The 6,000-nt window shown below is 36.7% G+C and overlaps 1 protein-coding gene across 1 annotated transcript in view; it reads right to left on the reverse strand.

Moving 5' to 3' along the window:
• The window catches only part of DPYD (dihydropyrimidine dehydrogenase), a 348,037-nt gene extending 342,677 nt beyond the window's left edge, over positions 1-5,360 (reverse strand). The window contains exon 1 of the mRNA XM_039718169.1: positions 5,230-5,360. The gene's annotated coding sequence lies outside the window, so the exon portion shown is untranslated. The remainder of the gene's footprint in view (positions 1-5,229) is intronic.
• Positions 5,361-6,000: the final 640 nt, after the last annotated feature.

Raw genomic sequence — 6,000 nt, forward strand, 5'->3', positions numbered from 1 at the left:
GTAAGAGGTAGTACATAATTTCTTGCTTAGAAATGATGATTTACAAGTTACATTAGTTGTTCAGCTGTGTTAAAACACATACTACTTTTATATTCTTAGACATCTTCCCATTTAGGTATTGTAGTACACAAAAATCAACATTTTCTCTTTCAACGTTGACTTCAATACATACTGGATTGCCATTAAAACAGCAAACCTTTCCTCCCTCCCCCAGTGTTGTACGTAAACATTAACAGGACTCTGCACACTTTTAACTATACTCTTTACATGCCTGAAAGTTGCTTCCTACAGAGTTCCTTTTACATGGAAAAGATTAATTTTCACTGTTCTGTTCAGCAGTTGTCACCATACAAACAGTGAAATGTATTGCTCCTATCGCAAGATTTAAACACAGTTAAGATACTAGATACTAAAATAATTTTCTAATAAAGGCTATTGTCCTATACAGTGCTTTACAGTGCTCAGTGCAACAAACCTCAGTTGGAACTTGAAATTTATAATAGTATTTAACAGCCATCAACACTAACAGACACAGGTAATTAATGTGAATGCTTTAAGTCAATAAATGAAATATTGCTGAAGAAAAAAAGTTCTCTATTGCTTTACAGTTAATAAAAATGTGCTGTAAAGTAACATAGTATTTGGGATGAAAATTAAATAGAAGCTTCCAAAGCTCTAACCAGCACTCCTTTTGCTCTCTAGCTTTCTTCAAATAGGACAGAAGAAACAAACACCTAACCAGGTTTTCCATGGGACAGCTCAAGAAAATCTCTTCCCTACCTTGCTGTATAGATAGATGACTTTTACCCCAGATCTTTACACTGCATAGAAGAAAACAAATTTCCACTTATAATCTCAGATGTACCTGTAGCCCCTAACTGCTGGTGTGAGATTGTGAGATGATGTATAGAGACTATCCACAATCTCAGCTGTTGACTGGAGAACTGATGCTCAAATAATATAAATTACTTCTGGTACCTCCCTATGTCCTTGCTGAACTACTGGGCTGATGGCAAGCCAGTCATCTGTCTTGGACTGTTTTGAGTGAGTTCCTGTAGCTATTTCTGAACCAGTGAAATAGGCTAACTTTACAATCAGCAACAGTCATTGCCTTCTTAGCAAGGTCAAAGTGAATAGAAAAAATTAATTCCTAGCCAAGGTCCCTGCAAAATACAGGCAAGACGTTAATTCACTGCCAGCCTAGCCTAAGGTAGCAATTGTCAATAGGACAAACAGTCTGCATCATCATTTTCTCTCTAATTTAATCAAGGTCATATTAGATCACTACATCAAATCAAGCAGAATCAATTTGATTTAAAAAAATTTGAGCTAAACCAGATTCCTTTTGGAAATTAACCCTTTATAACAAACATGATCCGTAAATGTAGGGCATCTCATTTCACTAAAAATTATTACTGCTACAGAACATATATAATGATTTATAAAAAAAAAATCTTCCCCCACCAAATTAAACAAGATTACATTGTCTAATCTCATGCCTAAATTTGTTTCTTTACTGTGTATTGTGTATAAGTCTCATTCTGCAATATAACAATTTTCACAGAAACTGAAAGATATGTCTGACAAAAAAAGGACTGTATTTTTCTGTGTGTCAGTTACCTCACAGAAATTTAGCTTTTAGCAAGAGAAAAAAAATCATGTTGCTGTGGAACTGCCCACTTCTTATAAAAACAAATAAAAGTTTTTATGTTCTTTTGGCTTTTTTCCCCTTTTGGTTGATTAGGTCTTTTGGGGGTTTTGTTTGTGTTTTTTAAGATTATGTCCAGCAGAGCTCCTTCCCAAAAATTCAAACAATTATCACTTTAATTGCAGTATGTACGTATCCAAGATTTTATTCTTACTGCACAATAATCTATTGCTATGGCAACTTTTGGTTATGCTGCATTCCACCTTTTTGCAGAATGCTTAGGTGGACTACTGCCACAACAGCCAGCTAGGAAAGTGTGATCTCCACCTGGCTGGGCCACAGATACAGTCCTTTTAGCCCACATAGCAAATTCCTACTTCAAGCATTCAAAAATTTGAAAGACCCCTCCCATATGTCTCATGACACCTACATCAGTGGCTTCTATAACCAAAACTTTTTTTTTAAGCTTGTCAAATACTGACAATGAAATCATATACATATGCATACTTGTAATTTCACACTTATTGCAAAGATAACCTATATCACTGTCACTGGATATTTGTTGTAAGCCTGAAAGGAACAGAATATCATAGAATTTAAAAGGCCTTTTTATTTTTTCATCTTTTTATCAATTACAGAAGAAATTAATCGTAATCCTCCAAGAAAAGGTATTGTAAATACCAAAGTCAATGCAGCCTGACTGAGGAGCTCCCACACACAGAGCCAGAGCTGCAGCTGAACCCCGTTGTAACAGCCTGGCTGGCCCATCTGTTTGGTGTATGCCTGTTTGTTACTCTCATCATATCCTCAAACTGCCAGCTCCGAGTTTGGGTTCTGTGCCTTGCAAGTACATCCCAGCCATTTAAAGATAACCCCTCTGCTCCCAATAAAGCCAGTGATCCCAGTGTTCCTTGCATCTGATTTTGCACTGCTTGAGTAATGTGGCAAAGCAAGTACTACAGTACTACTCACTACAGATGTAGTTGTGATCTTGTGAGGGACAAGCCCTGGCATCAGCAGGATGGATTTGGAAGGATGCAGGCTATGGCAGAGAGAAACATACCTGCTTTTGTTTCTTCCAGTGAGAATTTTTTTTCATTTTAAGTCTGTTCCTCCATCTCACAGCACTTGCACATAATGAAGAGAAGTAAACTAGAAACATTTATGACTAAGTGTAACCTCAAAGTGTTTTGGAATAGGAAGAATACACTTGGGACCTACATGCCAAAAGTTCTTTATAGATGCATGAATTTTGGTAAGCTATATTGTAGGGTTTATTTTTCCTTTTAAAGTGGAAATAAAGCACTCAACAAAACAAAAAATTCATAGAACCCCTTTGGTCAGAACACCTTTGGTTGGAGCAGAACACAGTTTGCCATTTAGAATTTCTACAACCTAATTTAGTTTTTAATATAAAATTTAGGACTCCTATCCATGGAATGTGACTTTTAATTTCAAAATCAATTATGGGGGGTGTTTTATCTGTCAACTATTAGATGTTGTATCTTGGCACCAATATATTGTAATGAAACATGCTTTAAGATTTAAAAATCTTTATATCACTTTATATATGAATTTTTAATTTCCTTTTACCCATGACTGAAGGGACTTTTAGTTTTTTTCAAAGCATATCTACTACAGCAGAATGTCTGTCTAGGTGTTTGATGATAATTAGCAAGAAAATTAGCCTGCTAGAAATATTATTCATCAAAATACCATTGAGTCCTAGGGAGACTGCAAACCCCTGTTGGAAAGTTTCTCAGAGACAGGCTACTTGGTTGCATCAGGTTTAAATCACATGAAGTATTGATTAAAGTCTTTCTCAATTAACTATTGCAAACTTAAGAGGCAAACCAGTCCCATTTTAAGGGAACATCTAGGTCCAGAATCTCAACTCTCTTAGGGCTGTTTTACTACACCACAGAAGACTAGAGGCTTCCAACTAAGCTCATGGTTGCTATTCTACCATATCAAATACAAAGAGTAAAGAAAAGTACTCAAAATACGAGTCTGTTTGGGCCAAGCTTTAGTATATAACATCTCAATTCCTACTTGAGCATCTGAAGTTTCTACAATAGATGCCACTTCTTTTATCAAGATAGACATCACAATAGAATTCTAGGGGTTTTTATTCATAACTTTTTTGAAGTGCCCCAAGCATACACCTGGGGCTGTGTGTGCTTCTTTAGTCTAAGCTTTTGCCTTTAATATACCTTTCCCATTTTTTTATCCCCTCCCCTTCTCTCCATTCTACCACCTGTTCTTCATTCCCTTTGCTCACTTGCCCATTGTCCTTGTGGAACTTTTGCTTTTAACTCTGTCATAGCATCAGGACCCTTTTGTTTTGTTACTCCTCTGTGATGAGCTGTTTATCTTTGAGTAGAAAGTCAAGCTAGTTTTTGTTAATTTTCAAGCAGAGTATGGCTGCTTTTTGCAGTATTTATTTTAGTAAATACTGGGTCTGCAGGACACAAAGCTGACTTTTAAAGCAAAGTAAATCTTAGTACGTTAAGGAGAACAATCACCTTCTGTCTGATTGATCCTCAGTCTTAAGGGATGGGCTACATCTGCTATAAGTTAGAATTATTCTCCTTCTTGGAGAAAATCCAGAGGACTGGAAAATTAAAATTAAAAAGAAAGAAAAAAACCCAAAACTCATAATCAAGCATCCTTCCAATAAAGATGCTTTGAACATAATGAAATTATTCAAACACAATGCAAGATACAAATGGGTTCTTTACACGCCGCTTATTTCAGGTGATTTCACAATTTCCAGGTAAACATGGAAAAAAAGAAATATGTTTTCAGTGGGAAGAGTTTTTTCTTTCCCCACTTGTGTGGATGAGCATTAAGAAGTATTTCTTTCCTATCAAGTTACTCCAATATGTGTTAAATTTCATCTGCCATTAGCTTGACTGCTACATCAGGGTCTGAAGTTCATACAGTGTAACCTGTGATGAAGTTTTTTTGCTCCATAGGGATTGACAATAAAATGTGCAAAACTGTTGCTAAAAGCATAGGAATTCGAGCATCTGTAGGCCTTTTTTCCTTCTGATTAGCATGCCTTGACATGTTCCTTATTATGACACATTTGAAAAAGAGTACACTAGTCTTTTCTTTAGTAAAAAGGGTAGTGAAAAGAGCTAAATTGCTTAGGATATGAAGTTAAGTATCCAGAATTTCAGAAGTCTGCCTGTCTCTGACAAACTCAATGCAAATCGATTATATTTCAGAATTTGACTCAACATTGGTAAGCAAAACCAAAAAATAAAGTCAAAAGGCAAATTCATCAAAGTGACTTTCAGATACAAATCACAATCATTATCAGTTAAAAAGGAGAAAAACTCTGACAACAGGAATAGGTATAAAAAGATAATGTTTGATAGCAGAGCTGGTGACTTTTTCTAGTTTCTCAAAAGATATAACAGTGTAAATACTGGTGTAGCGAGAGGGGAACATTTTTTTCTGACCTGTATATTATATTCAGCATAGAAAAAGCATTACTACAGGCTAAGCAAAGGTATCAGGAAAGATGAAAAAAATGTGAAACCCCAAACTCTTTAAATCAGTTGCAAACATACCTCTCGAATGAAGTTCACTAAAGCAGTACAATTTCAGCAGAGACTAAAGAACTAATCAAAGAGCTCCTCTGCCCACACTGGAAAAAGCTTTTCATCCATGGAGAACCTATGCCTGCTTACCTTGAGCTTCATAAGCCTTTTGCATCTGCTAGGCACTGATTGATTTCATTGAGAGCAGGTGACTTAAATTAGCAAATTTAGCTCCAATTCATTACTAAATATGGAAATGCCTATCAGAGGCAGTGATTGTTTTGTATTTGTTGTAATCTCCCCCTCCCCTGGGGCACAGTAGATGGAAAAGAGAAATTTTTATTTTTTTTTGGTAATACGAGAGTCATAGAGGAGGAGGATAAGACCCTTGTGCTTTCCCCTTGCAGTCTGCCCCTTGCTCGAAGGGGCCTTGCTCCAGAGCTTGCATGCAGTGAGTGTACAAGACAGCAGCTCCCTATTCCTGACTCACCTCCTCCAAAGTGAGTGTAGGTGGTGTCAGGATGGATCCATGTGACTGTGTGAGCCAGGTGAACGCTCAACAGCTGCTTTTTGTGCATTATTCCCAAACTCTGCCCACAGAACCCAGTGGGATAATGTGGATCACAGTTTTGCTCTGTGGTTGTTCAGAGATGTAGCACCCATTGATTCTTCTTGTGACATTCATACTCATCACTCTTCAAATTACATGATATGATGGGACCTGTTGTAATCTGCTTCCCCTTTTATGTCTGTTTCTGCTCTATAAACAATGTTTGACAGCCTCTGCTTGCCTTCTTAATA

The sequence above is a fragment of the Passer montanus genome, unplaced genomic scaffold (assembly GCF_014805655.1).
Source record: "Passer montanus isolate IOZ18808 unplaced genomic scaffold, ASM1480565v1 scaffold103, whole genome shotgun sequence".
Lineage (NCBI taxonomy): Eukaryota > Metazoa > Chordata > Aves > Passeriformes > Passeridae > Passer > Passer montanus.